We start from the raw sequence: 12,293 nt of genomic DNA, 5'->3' as shown, positions 1-12,293 counted from the left end.
TTTTGGATGGAGTCCTCTGTTGCTGTAATCTGGTTTGTCCTTTTTCTACCACTAGTTCTGAATCATATCAACTACTTGGACTCTTCTCTGTGTTTCCTGAAGGACAGTGGGAACATTTCTGCTGGCTCAGCTGCCTTTCGCCTCTTACTTCATCTTGATGAAGAAGTAAGGTCTGGAGCACTGAAGGAGAAATTTTGTGTCAGTAAGGAGTGAGACGGGCTAAAAAAAAAAAAAATCAGGAGATTCTGCCAAATTAAAAAAAAAAAAAAAAAGAAAAGAAGAAGGAAGGCACCATGAACCCCATCAATCCTGATTTAGGTCTGGCTTGTGACAAATCATTATGTAGGAAGGGAGATATCCCTTTAATTCTTAATAGCTTTGCCGTGAAGTTTTATTAGGCAATAATCTGGATCCTGAGTGGATAAAAGATAAGTGTGAGGGCCAAGTAATTCTTTCCCCTCCTGTGCAGCTGGGAGAAGGAAAAGAGGGGTCATGGCAAGCCGGCTGCCTCCTGACGCTCAGAGCAGCATCCTTCTGTGTGCCACAGGCTCACCCAGTGCTTCCAAATGGATGTTTACAACATAAATATGTTCAGGATGTGGGTAGCGAGAGAAGTGTGGGAATAGACGCGAAGGTGCATGGGAGTGGGGATGCGAAGGGGGAGGTGTGAAGAGAGCCAGGAGAGTGTGATGCACATTTTGCAGATAACTTCTCTTCGGGTACCTCCTTCCAGAGCCTGGGTGTGGACTCTCTGCTCCTACCAGTGTGTCCTGGGGTTTTCTGTTTGCTGCAGAGAGGTTCTCTCCCCCGTCTCTGCTCACGTCACCGGCTGCTTGCTTCCAGAACGGTTTATTTCCAGGGAGCAGCGGCTGATAATGAGCAGAGATTGGTCAAGTAGCTTAATTTGTAGTTTGGTGGTTGGTGGTTGACGTTTCTCACCGTATTTCCCAGGCACTGAATGCAATAGACACTTCACTGGCACTTAATAAAGCAGTGCAGGGCACTCCTCGGTAATACAATCCTTATGCCAGCCCGGCTGCTAAACCCAGGAGTCCCTCAGGCAGTAGCAGACAACTCCACTTGGTGTTGCTGCTTGTTTTACTCCTGTCTCAGATGACTAGGCAGCATTTCGGAGATTTTAAGGCAGTGTGTTATTGCAGTATCTGGGATGAAATTACCGCTTACAGACGTAGAGGTGACAATCTGACTCCCCTTGGCTGTGGAGCTCCGGTGGCTCGGGCAGGCTGGTGGTGTGGGGTACCTTCATTGCACTGTGACAACCACCAGAAGTGAGCATCTGGCCCTCTCTTGTCATTTTCCCCCCTTCGTTTTTTTGAACATCTGCTCGCCTGATTGTTTTCTGGTTTTGTTTTTTCTTTTTGTTCTTTTTTTCCCCTTTTCCGTGGCTCTTTTAATTTGTGGTGAATGTGTATTTAATGTAAGTAAGATGTTAGCTTCTGTCTAGTTTTTCAGCGAGCATTCCAGTAATTACTGGAGTACCTTTGAATGCTACAGCTGCTATTTCTAAGTTAGGGAATCACATTTTCCGAGCATTTATAACTGAACTCACATGGGTAAAACTTGGCATTCAGATTGCCGTCCCACATATCTTATTTTGTCTTGATCCTTTAAGTTAGTGTATCAGCTCTGTATTTGATTAAAATGGTAAAAATGGCTTCTTGCTGCTTTGGGTGGGCTTGTAGTGGTGGTGTTTGATGAAATTGTTTTAATTTTTTTTTTAAATCCTGTTGGTTTGGACCCTGAAATTACTTATTTTTTTGGCTACTGCTGTAGGCTGGTGTCTCTTCTCTTTTTTTTTTTCTCTCCCTCTCTGTCCTCCTTAGCCCTTATTAGTGTGAATCAGTCGCTATTATTTTAATATTACTTGGGTTTTTTATATTGCGTCTCTAAGGAACTTCTCAGAGCGTGGTTTGATCCTTTCTGCTGATGTCAGGCAATCTTTTCATGCCAAAGGATGCTGGCTAAGGCCAGGCTTCCCACCCCGTGCCCTCGGTGCTGTGAACTCAGTTTTTCCAAGTGCTGCTGGAGAGCTGTACACCAGGTTCCTGTTGATTTAAAAAGATTCAAAAAACAAACCACCACGGTTTTAAATTCAGCTTATCTCTTCATCACAAATCGATGCATTCTGTCCATAGGGCTGCGAGGATGCCCCTGGATCGGCTGCACTGGTGGCAGTGCTTTGCTTTGCATTATTGGAATGCTGGGTGGATTTGAGGATGTCCCAGCTCTGTCGTCACAGCTCCAGGCCAGCAGCTGCTCTGCAGCATGAACTGGCTCGCTCTCTTTTTCTCTCCCTTTCTTCCTTTTCAAGCTGTGATGTCTGGTCCAGAGGAAATGTGATTTTTTTGCATTTTTTTCTGCTCAGAAAGTGTTGGGTTTGTGTTGTTTTTTTGGGTTTGGTTTTTATTTTTTTTTTCCATTTTTGAAACCGTTTTCTGGAGCTTACAAGTTGAAATGTAACAAGGGGGGGGGGAAAAAAGCCCAAAGGAAGAGATCTGAAGTTTGACCTCCAAATACACTTAGTAGATGTGGTGGAAGCTACAGAGCTTTTCTGTGGAGGAAATAAGGCACAATGTGTGGTTTGTTTCTGTGGGCAGGTGTGCCAAATGTAGGGCAGATGAGTTAACAATAAAACCTAAAGTGATTGATCTGGTAGAGCTAAGGACTTGAATAAATGAAATTATTTATAAACACAAATTCTGTGAAAAGGTCTCAGTCTTTGAATAAAAGTCTGAGAATACAGCTGGACTTAATTAACTATTAGTATTAATTTATACCATTGGTATCAGCAATAGTTTTATTCCTATTTTAATATCTGAGCTGCTTAACTCTTACTTCTAGTAATTGTCCCTTTTATTGGACAAGTAAAATGATATTTCACGTGTAGTTGTGCTTTGATTACATACATTCAGGAGAGAAACATATACAAACTTGGAGGATAGATGGTGGAGTTCAACTTGAACTGTGGTTTTATTTGCATGTTCCTGTAAGTTGGTATTTATAGGCCCTGCAGTACTTGTGCTCCCTGTGCTCCCTGCTTCTGCCATGGGAGGTAGATTCAGATGCATGAGCCTGGAGGAACACCCGTTTCTTTCCCAGGATCAATGAGGTCAGGAAAAGTTGTGCCCATGTATACAAAACGGTTTTTAAGTGGCTGTTCTAAATTAGAATAAATCTGTGCCCCACCAATTAAGCTTTGAATGCACAGCCGATACCGCTCGCTATTTTAAACAAGCAGCATAATAAACACAAAAAAATAAAATATTTCAGAGAAAATACTTGGAGAGTTGAGGCATTAATTTAGACATTAGATTCACTGTATTCAATCTGTTTCACGGGGATTTAAAAAACATTATTGCCACCCTGGGCACACTGGAATAAAGATGAGACAGCGTCAGGGAATGGCTGTCCTGTGGGCTGTCTGCAGGATGCTCACGGGCAGAAAATGACCCAGAATGGGGTCTGTGGGTGCCTGCTGGGGTGGGTTCCCTGCCCCAGGACCTGCAGGGAGAGCTTCCAGACAGGACTGTGGATTTTGGCTCACGGACGTTTTCAGAATCGCTTAAACTCGGGGAATTCATAACTGTGGAATTCAGCAGATCTGCACAACTCCGTGCATCTGCGCCTCCGCCGGCGCACGCCGCCTTCCTGCCTTCCTCACCCTGAGCATCCCGGGCTGGAAATCCCGTGATTAATGGCCCCACTCACGGGTTTGGGCTCCGAGCATCTTATCAGCAGCCCTGGGAAGGTGAAGTCGGTCATGGCTGGGAGGGAATGGCAGTGCTGGGTGAGCCCAGGCCGGGCTGGGGCGGCTGCTCTGTGGTTTGTTGTGTCTGGTTTGGTTCCTACTTTTCGAGTTGCAGTTGCATTTGGTCATTCGAAGCTTATTTTCCTAGTCTGGCCAAGCCAGCAGGATCCCCGTGCGCTGCAGGGGAACATAAAACATCAGCCTTTAAGCTGGAGTGCTCAGCAGATAAGGATTTTAAGACTCTTGCATCATGCGCTGTGTCTTATGGGCTTACTTAGTATACTCCATTTGATTTAATTTAGATATTGAAAAAGGAGAAACACTTTAAAAGCCAGAAAAAGTACTGCACGTTGTAGCGCCTCTTCTTTCCCCATTGCCTTAAAGACAGATGGCCGGGAGGGCCAGCTTAGGCTGTGATTACATTTATTTAATTGTAGGCAGTAATAGGGTGTTTTCAAACTGCTTAAAAATGATGTTACGCCTTATCTGTGAAGGGTTTCAAAAAGCCAGCAAGAATTCCTTGGGCTTTTGTTTCCTTTCTTATTTTCCGTGACTAAAGGTAAAGAGTAAGTTTCCAACCTTTTCAAGGATTAGGAAATGTGCAAAATTAGTGGATTATTTCAGTCGAGGGCATGAAAGTCAGTCGGTGCCTCTGCCAATGGTCTTCCCCTTCATTTCCCATCCCACAAATACAAATGCAAACTGTAACCGAGTCGCTGCAAATGTTGCTTGAGCACTGCTGGGTAGCCATTTATCCTGCTAAAAGGGTTGGTTTGCTGCGCGTTTGTGTTGGCAGGACTAGGGAAGGCTGGGGAGCAGGAGGTGCTGTCGGATGGTGTTCCCAGGAAACTGGGTGACCCTCTGGATGGGGTTTGCTTGGCGTGGCAGTGCTGCCTGAGGGGCTGGACGTGGTGACCGTGCTGGTGTCACCACCCTGCAGGAAGCTGTGACACGGGACTGCTGTCTGTGCACAATATAGATTAGCAGAATAGCAAACCTGCCACAGAACATTTTAGTGCAGCAGTGAGCGGGGAGCTGGCGGGAGAAGTGAAATATTTGCAAGTCGTAAAGGAAGTGGGTTCGGGAGTTCTGAGGTGGAGTTGGGATTGTTTGCAAAGATCCCTCGGCTGGCCAAGATGCTTGTGCTGGATTTCATCACTGTAACAAGCTTGCCTTTCACTAAACACCACAAAAAGTGCCTTTGGATTATAACAGATTTGCATGTATTATTTTATGTAGCATATATTTATGTAATACGTTCTTGCATTCATTTATATATATATAGATAACTTTGCATTTGAGACTATTAGTTGTTGCATGAATCTGCACCGCCCTGCAGTAATCACGGCTGCACGTTCTCTCTCAGTCAGTGAGAACCTGGAGGATCTTCAGAGTGGGTGAAAATTATCCCAGACATAGGTTTAAAAAAAGAAAGGGGGGGGGGGGGGAAAGGGCAAAAGGAAAACAGGCCTCCCAAAAGCTGTGGTGGAACCTGGTATTAGCAAATGCTTCTAGGAAGTTTGACTGAGAGCCATATGGCAATGTGGGGAGTATTATCCATCGCTCCAGAAGTTGGTCTCTGAATCAGCCTATTGACTTCAACAGCACTTAATCATGTGTTTTAGCTCTTCTTTGAAAAGGCTTGCATTCCTGAATCATGTCCTTCGATTTTAACCACTAGACGGTACTTTGTTGTGTGGTAGCAGACAAGTTCAGTCATATTTCTGTGACTAAGTTTGCAAGTTGTGACTGCATCACTAGTGAAGTATGCTGATGAATATTCCCCTTCTTATCAGAATCCAAACATTTGCCGCTGTTCCTGAATTTTAGGGTGAGACTCAGTCACTTCTGGGAAGGAGTTGGTGAGATGCTGTGGGATCCTCTGAATGTTCTGTGTTCATCTGTAGCGTTGTGGATGCTGTGATGGTAACAAACAGAGGCAAAAGCAGTGATCTCAAATTACTGCCTTGAATTCTGCTTTCAAAATCCCTGAGTGTTGGTGGTGATCAAGCCCATAAAATAAACCGAGAACTAGTCATGCGGGTCCAAATTTGGATTGTATTTGGATGCTGAAGGGACTGCGGAGCCTCAGATGTGGCTCTGCTGTGCCACGGGTGATTTGGACTCTGGTGGAAGAAAAAGTGGCTTTGTGTATCATTTTGGGGTGTACTGATTTGTGTCCATGGCATGCACAAGTGCCCCCGGCACAGGTGGAGCTGCCAGGAGCCAGGTCTGGGTGCCCCCGGGTCCCGTGGGCTCTGTTCACAGCTGCCACAGAGCAGAACTGCAGGGGAGGTTTGTCCCACTTTCTGCTGCAGGACTTCCCGGGGATTCCTGCTCTACTCTGTCCATTATTAAAAGGAAACTCAGGGCAAACCCCTGTGCCACTACCTGGCTTGGCACACAGAGTGCAAAAATCCCTGTCCCAGCCCTCTCCTGGTGAGGGGGTGCGTGGGCTTCGCTTTCATCCCTAAGATTCATTATATTTCAGCAGAATTTTTTGTCTCACCTTTCTGTGTTTTTACAGCTAAAGCAGTTTTTACTTCCCAACTTTCAACATCTGGAATTCGGTTTCAGTTTATTAAAAAAAAAAAAAAATTCATAATCCACAGTCTGGATGAAACACCAATGCCTTTGTATTTGTCCGCAATTCTTAGTTTCAATTTTGTATCCTTGGTAAATGCCAGAAGTCCCAAGTCACTGCGTGTTCAGGAGCTGCCCTTCCTTAGGCTTAAACCATTTAAAAAAAAAAAAAAAATATTTTTTTCCTGTTAGACACTTTTCTAATTGGGGATAATACCAAAATGATTAATCAAATTAAGCATGAGAGCAAAGTAGCTGGTGCACAAAGCTGTGTATTGCTGCTGGGTTCAGCAGCGAGGTTCTCTCCCTGTGGCTGCAGTTCCTTAATGGGCCTCTTAGGCTCTGTTGTTTTTTTTTTTATTTTAATAAGGTGCTGTGTAGATCCCATTGACTTCAGTTGTTGATTGGGATGCCTGACAGCCGGGAAATTAAGCCCCTTCTTTGTGACCGAGTTGAAGGCCAGATTTTCAAGGATTTTCGAATGCTTAGCACCCATAATTGGTGTTAGATTTTTTTTAAATTTTTTTTTTTTTTTAGGGAAAGTTCACTTCTCATTTGGGCATATAAATAAGGGTGAGAGATTATGATACTTGTAGCAACTGGTGCTGCTGGGATATAATGAAATTTCTTCAGCACAAGCTGACTAATGAGCTGCTTACTTCACTGTCCCAGTAAGTTTTGTTCTTCTGCATTTCTGCCTTGTTTGCGGATGCTGAGCATTCCTGTATATTCTGCTCCTGGAGGAGAAACTTCCTTGCTTCAGCTGCATTTTTCTGTGGTTTTTCTATAGTGATTGTGAGGGACAAGGAGGGGGAAGAATGAGTTGAGTAAATTAGACAACTGTTGGAAAAAAAGGGGGACATGCAAAATCAAGTGTTCTACTTGCGTAATCTGTTTAACACCGGCGAGCCTCGGAGCCTTGTGGGACACGGGAATAAAAGGAACATCTGTGCAGGCCACATGGCATGCTCCGGAGGAGCCCTCCATCCCAGGCAGCTCTGCTCTATTTGCAAATAAAAGCTCCAACCAACATCAAAAAGTTGAGGTGGATCCCAGCTGAAAGGGGAGAACAAATGTTACCACTCGGCACAATGAGGTTCCCCTTGCAAGCAGACTTTGTGGTCTTTTTAGAGATGCTTTGGACATGTGTTTCCAATGCAGTTTATTTAAAGGGGGGGAAAAAAAAAGGAGAAAAAAGGGAAAAGGTTACTTATTTTGGAGAAAAAATTGTCTGTATTGAAACATTTTAGCTGATCATCTCAAGCTGCAATCAAAATATATGAGGTAGAAATAAGAATAAGGATGTTAGGAGGTTTTTTGGGGGGGTATCTTTTGTTTGATTGGTTTTTGGCAGTTGTTTTTTTTTATTTTTTTGTTTCTTTTTTTCTTTTGTTTTCCTTCATTTTTTTTCACACCTGGAAGTAGGCATCCCGACATCCCAAGGCTTTCCAGTCTGATCTTACTCCCTTTATTTTGCTGCTGCTTTTGGCGGCTGATAAACAGCTCCATGGTTGGGCAGAGCCCTGGAGAGCTCCTCTGGCCTCACTCCCCCAGGACACACACCAGAGGGGAGGATAAACAAGCCAGCAGTACATTTCATTTTCATTTGGAACCTGTTAGGGTGCAAGGACACAAACAGTTTGGTGCTTTGGATTTTCTAGACAGGCTGTATTGTTTTTAACAGAGTCATGTATCAGCAAGCCTGGTAATCTGTACCAAGAAGACACGTATTTTTTAATATGTAAATAGGAAAGGATGGTGTTTCATCTTTATTCCAATGTACCCAGGGTGGCAATAAAGCTTTTTAAATCCCTGTGAAACAGATTGTATATGGCAAAATTAATGTCTCAACTCTCCAAGTATTTTCTCTAAAATATTTGAATTTTTGCGTTTATTATGCCGCTTGTTTAAAATAGCGAGCGATATCAGCCGTGCATTCAAGGCTTAATTGGTGGAACACAGATTTATTCTAATTTAAAACAGTCACTTAAAAACAGTTTTGTATATATGTATACATGGGCACAACTTTTCCTACAGTTGTCTGGTTTGGAGCAGTCTCTTAGGCACTGATGTACAAGTTGAACCTGTTTTCTTTTGTGCAACATGGCTTTGAGAAATCATTAGCTAAAACAGGGTTCTGTAGTTGCAGTGCAGTCAGTAAACAGCCTGACATGAGTCGTGCGTGAGATGATTGAAGTTCTGCCTTTGATCAGGCCTGGGTTGTGCCAGATACAGTCCCGAGGTGTGTGTCGTTGCATGTGTGGATGTATTCATGTGTTGGTGAAAGCTGCTTTAATGAAAAATTGGCCAAGTAGCAAAATAACCTGTCCATCGCTGATTGCCACGGCAGGATGGTGATGGAAGAGCAGCAAAAGGAAACTGCAGCCACGTGATCATCCGTGTCACCCTCCCCTGGCAGGGCATGGGTATCTGCAGATGCTTTGGACGGTGTTCCTCCTTTTTCAGTCACATTTATCATTTGTCTTTATTTCCCCAGCCCCTTTCTGACTCGTCCCATTCCTCACCATCGTTTTGTAAGGACTTTTCCTCTGCCACCTGCTTTCTCCTTTAAACTGGGCTCTGTTCTGATGCCCTGGGTGGTGTTGGGGGGATGTTTTACAGTTTTGGGGGGGCTGATGTAGGTCACCTGGCCAGATCTGTGTAGCAGTCCCTGACTCGCTCCGGTGGAGCATGGGAATTTCAGATACTTTCTTGTTTTGCAAGCAGCTTGCTGTTTTCTCACACTGCACCTCTTCTCATTCCCCTGTGCATGCTCTGCTGCCTCTCAGGTGCGTCCTGCCCTTTGCAGAGCTCTCTCACACCCAGGCAGCCCTCGGCATGGATGGCATTTCCAGCCTGTGCCACCCAGGCACTGCTGGCTGTGGTGCTGTTCCTTTGCAACTTAAACTCTGGACAGCTCTTCAGTGCATCAGGTGCTGCAGCCAGTTTTGCAGTGTAATGTAGGAAATGATGCTCTGGGTTCCTTCAGAAGCCCCAGGAGCAGCTGGACCCCAGAGTGGAGATGCACAGAGAGGGAAAGGTGAGGGACCTCATGCTGATGAGATGAAGTCCACAGAGATCTGCCCGATCGTCTGAGCTGTGTGCCTCTGCCTTTGAGATTTAAATAGTGAAATATTAAAACTTGTCTTTCAAATCTGCTCAATATTACGAAGATTAATTTTTGTTGGGGGCAGATTAATAGGTTTCCTATTCTGATTAATACAGTGATAATAAAAACGTTGTGATTGCTGGAATTAATGAAGCCCAGATTCCTGTTTCAAGGTTTGATTGACTTTGTACTTCAGTTATGCTAAAGCTGCTGCATCTCATTGCCCCTTATTGAGCTGTAGCCTTCGAAGAATCTCTATGGGAGGAGGGCAGTGCTCCTGCAGGTCTGTGTTAGAGGGCTGTTTTGGAGGCCCTGTCAAGAAATCTTTTGGGGGAAGAAGGTTTGCCAAAAATTGATCAAGGGTTTTGCTCATGTTGCAGCAGTATTAAGAGTTTCTGTATCCTTAACCCAGCATGCTATTTTTGTGAAAGTTGTAGAAGAGGAGTGGCCAACTCAAATGTGTGGGCACATCATTAAAAGCTTCAATTTGTCAATGCCAGATCGAACTGGAGTGTGTGGGTAGATCATTAAAGGCTCGAGTTTATCAGAACCGATCTATAATCTGTTCCTCTCGCTCCTCCACCCTTCCCCCCAGCAGGACGGGTTGTTTCTCCAGGTTCTCCAGCGCTGAGGTCCATGGAAGTGCCTGGGCTGCCTGTGTGCCCCTGGGCTGTGCTGGGCTCGCTCCTGGCAGGCAGCTGCTGTGCTGGGCTCAGCCTGGAGCTGCTGCTGTGCCCAGAGCCAGCTGGCTCTCAGAGTGAGCTGATCCAGTGGGTTTGGAGGCCACCAGTGGGGCAAGCCCCAGACTTAATGCCGTGAGAACCTGTGCCTTTGGGAGCTCTCTGCTCCCATTAATCCAAGGGATTCAAAAGATGCAGGTGGGGCTGGGTGCACAAGGTACATGATGATCATGTAGGCTTTGTTCCCTTGGGAAACCTGGCTGAAGAAATGTTTTGTGGAGTGAGGTCAGTTTTTGATGGCGTAAGAAGCATCCGTTTTTCCAGGTGCGCTGTCAGAGTTCAGGCCAAGCTGGATGGAATGTCTTTGCCTCCTCCCTGTACTCCTGCTTATTCCTTGGGTAGGAGCTCCCTCAGATTGCAAATCTGCTTGTTGGCACAATGGTGCCAAGTTATTCCTTATGTTGAGGAAGGATGTGAGGAGTGATCCGCAGGTGAGGACAGTGATTCTGTACACTGTAGCCCTCATCTTCTGCAGACCATATATATTATTATTAAGACAGTAATTTTGCTTCAAAAATCTCAAACATTAACTTTTTTTGAGCAAGCATTAACTAAAATGAGCCTCGATTCCTCATCTTGCAAAGAGAGCTAATGATACTTCCCTGCCCTACAGATGCATCATGGATAAAGATTAGTTGAATGCTGTGGTGCAGCAGGTCAGCTGGAGAAATCTTGTCCCAACATATGCAGATGCAGCTTTCTGCTCAGCTACAAACCCATCTGCATATCTGTCATCAAGCACAGCAATAAAGCAAGGCTCGGATGTGTGTCTCTGACACTGCTCCATTGCTTCTCTCGAGTGCTCTGCCCCTCATGAATAAAATACAACCAATGCAAGATGCAGGTCACTTTTGGTTTGCAGGTATTTCAGAGTCTCCGAGAAAGAAGTAATTTTTAGCATAAATGCTGTTAAAAAACCCCTTTAGGGTCTATTTTTATTGTGTAGCACAGTTTTGTAATAGGGTCACATAATTCCTATATTTAGATTTCTGAACCTTTGTGATCTTTGAGCCGTTGCGCATTCAGCAAAGAACGGGAGAAAGCCCCAGGGCCAGAGAAGTACCTGGATTTTTGTCTTACAAAATTTCATGCAGTTGTTGCTGAGACAGAAGCTTCCAGATGTTCCTCAGGAAGGCTGCAGTGGACTGCCAAAATAATTAACTCCATGAAATTAATTTGGGGATGGCAGTACTTGACTCTGTCAGAGCACTGGTTGATATGAGAAGGCTGGGAACAGCCTTGGGGATGCTGTTGAGAGTGAGGACTGAGGAATGAAGGGCTCAGAAGCACCACTGGTGATTTCTGCTTTTGTGTATTTTCTTCTTCGAGTTTTTCAGGACGTTTTTCTCCATTGCGAAGTTTGCTTTGTCCCCTGGGGTTTGTGCTGCGGGTCCCTGTCGTGCAGAGGTCCTGGGAGCGGAGGCTCTCTCCGGTGTTGGTGCATCCATTAGGGCAGAGTGTGCCCTTCCCCAGTTCGGGCAGGCACCAGAGCTTCTGTTTAAATCCCATGTGGTTTCATAGGTGTGATGCAGAACAGCCCTGGGAACACCTCTGGTTGTATTTCTGAGTGTGAGTTGTTACTCAGTGCAGATACTTTATCAGTGAAGATATTATACTTCTTGTTTTAAAATACCCTTATTAGTAAAATGGATGTTTCATTTGTACAGTAGCTTCCTCTGAGCTAAGCTTAAGCTCAATCTGTGTTACTAATAGCTGGGGAAAAAAAACATACTAATTGGTATTTCTTAACTGATGTTTGCAAATTTTGCCTTTCCACCCTGAACATCACATAGTTTCTATATGTGTTTTTCCTTATCTCAGAGGAAAGATTAATGCTAACAAGAGATTGTCCGTTTTATTAAGGTTTTATCAGGATGCTGTGAGTGAAGACAGAGAGTAAATAGTTCAGAAACTCAGAGAGTGTTATATTTTGATAATGCAAAGTAGGTTAAAGTATCTGGATTTTGTGCTCAGTACAGTGTTTTCAGGCAGAATGTGGATTTGGATGGTGACACATTTTGGTATTTAGAAGGAACATAAGCTCTCCTGTCGGAGGAGCACGTTGCAAATGTAAAATAAGCATTTGTCTCTA

General features: G+C 44.5%; 1 protein-coding gene across 3 annotated transcripts in view; it reads left to right on the top strand.

Annotated features, from left to right (window-relative positions):
• Nucleotides 1-12,293, top strand: part of FOXP1 (forkhead box P1) — a 438,146-nt gene that overhangs the window by 32,714 nt on the left and 393,139 nt on the right. The window lies entirely within an intron of this gene.

Source organism: Chamaea fasciata, unplaced genomic scaffold, assembly GCF_029207755.1.
Source record: "Chamaea fasciata isolate MVZ Bird 193981 ecotype frontalis unplaced genomic scaffold, bChaFas1.0.hap1 SCAF_13, whole genome shotgun sequence".
Lineage (NCBI taxonomy): Eukaryota > Metazoa > Chordata > Aves > Passeriformes > Sylviidae > Chamaea > Chamaea fasciata.
The sequence above is the reverse complement of the archived record's forward strand: the minus strand, read 5'-3'. Positions and strand labels throughout refer to the sequence as shown.